Source organism: Myotis davidii, unplaced genomic scaffold, assembly GCF_000327345.1.
Source record: "Myotis davidii unplaced genomic scaffold, ASM32734v1 scaffold109, whole genome shotgun sequence".
NCBI classification, from domain to species: Eukaryota; Metazoa; Chordata; class Mammalia; order Chiroptera; family Vespertilionidae; genus Myotis; species Myotis davidii.
The window spans coordinates 593,709-595,662 of NW_006300368.1; the positions used below are offsets into that span (position 1 = coordinate 593,709).

The 1,954-nt window shown below is 58.8% G+C and overlaps 1 pseudogene; it reads right to left on the reverse strand.

Moving 5' to 3' along the window:
* LOC102766034 lies at positions 1–1,905 on the reverse strand (annotated as a pseudogene).
* Between the last annotated feature and the right edge of the window lie 49 nt (positions 1,906–1,954).

A 1,954-nucleotide genomic window follows, 5' to 3' on the forward strand; every position in this document is an offset into this window, starting at 1 on the left:
AGGTCCAGTCTCGGACAGAAGGAGCCTTCTCTATTTTGGTGCCAGACGTAGTCGGACGCCCCGCCGCTTCATTTCGTCGAGTCCTTTCCAGTATTTAAAATTGTTGTCCAGGTGCTGCAGTGACTCCTATAGGTCTACAAAGTCGTCCCAGGCATGGCACGTGTCTGTGACGAAGTAGTCGATGAAGGGGATCTGGGACTGGGTGATGCTGCAGGCGTTCCGGTCAAAAGCTGGCATCGCCACAGGTAAGTCCAGCTTCTGTTCTTCGGTCTGAGAAAAATACTCCTCCGAGATGCGTGCAGCCCAATCGATGCACTGCTCCCAGGGCCGGCAGGGGTGGGACACGTCCGCGCACTTGATCATCATCCGCTTGATCAGAGTCCCGTTCTCCGGAGACCAGAGCATCGTGTCTACGTCACGAGGGTTTGGCTCACTCCCCTCGCTCTCCTCCAGCTCTGCCAAGGGCTTGACGACGCTGTTGACAAACTTATTGATGTGCTCGAAGTGCCCGGTCATCTCCGTGGCCAAGACCATGTCGATGATGGCCTGACGCAGCGTCCGGCAGTCATTCCTCTCCACGTTCTTGAAGATGTTGCGCTTGTCCTCCTGGGCGGTCAGCCAGAAGGCCAGGGCCACGTGGTGGCTCTCCCACACGGCACAGTCGTTGTACAGCACGGGCTGCCCGCGTGGCACAGGAAGAGGCTGGTCCTCCCCGGGTGGTCCAGGTCGTGGATGGCGGCTGCGATGAGGGCGGCGGCCTCGTCCCCTGAGCCTAAGGCTGGCTTGATCCTCTCCTGGCAGAGGAAGTGGGCAGCGGCCTGCAGCACGTGGGCGGCGTGGGTGGAGTTGTGGCAGGGGTTGGAGGAGTGGTAGTGGGCTTCCACCGTCTGCAGCCACCGCCGCAGCGTCGTCTCCGAGCACTTCAAGAACTCACAGACCCCAGAGCGAGCGAAGATGTTGAGACCAAGAGAAGTCGAAGGCCTTTTCGGAGTGGCAGCCTCCAGTTCAAAAACACTGAAGTCCCGGTCGTCAGCGCTTTCCAGGCCTCAGCTGTCCGCGGTGGGAGAGCGTGGAGGGACTCGGAGGTGAGCAAGCTGCCCGAGACCTGCTGCAGGTTTTTTGTGGAGAGCGTGTACTCATTATCTCCGATTTAGAGTGGTAAACGCCCTGCCACTCTGGCCCATCTTCACGCATGAGTTTATAGGACTGAACCAGTGAGCCTTCTTCTCATTCAGAGGCATTTTTGCTAACTCCTTCCCTAATCATTCACCCGACGCATAGCCCACTGTTGTTTCAAACGCTGGGTTTACATACTGTGTATCGTTGTCCTCGCTCGTGGTTTGAATGGCGTCTTGGCTGTTCTCTAGCGCAGTGAATACTGAGTTACAAGCCCTGAGTTTCAGCTGGGACCGCACCTCTCCAAACTCCAGCTGCAGCAGCTCCGAGTAACAGGCCAGGCGGCTGGGGTTCCCCACGTACCTCCTGGTAAAGCCGGCACGAATGAGGGGCATCACAGACTCCCCTCCATCCCGCCTGCGCACGACACCAACAATAACTGTTTTCTGAAACTTGTGTGGCTCGAATAGACCTGCACAGCGCCGGGGCGTCCCGCTGCTGGGGGTGTCTGTGGTCGATGATGATGATGGCGTGATTTGCAGCCAGGAAACAGGTCAGGGCAGCCTGGACCTCCAGGGCCACCGTGCACTTGAACCCTGCTTTCTCACAGGCCTTACGGAATCCTTCGCACTGGCTGTCGTCTTCGATAAACGCCAAAAGTACCCGGAGTTGATCTGCATGAAACCTCATGGGGCCCAAATGCTCATGAGATGTTGGTCTCTTCGAGTTGGGGTCCGCGGGGAGGGCGCCGCTGGTGGTGGCCAAGGCTTCCGCGGGGTCCTGCACGTACTCGGCCGCCCGGGCGCCGGGGTACACGGCCTGGGTCACGGTAATGTGG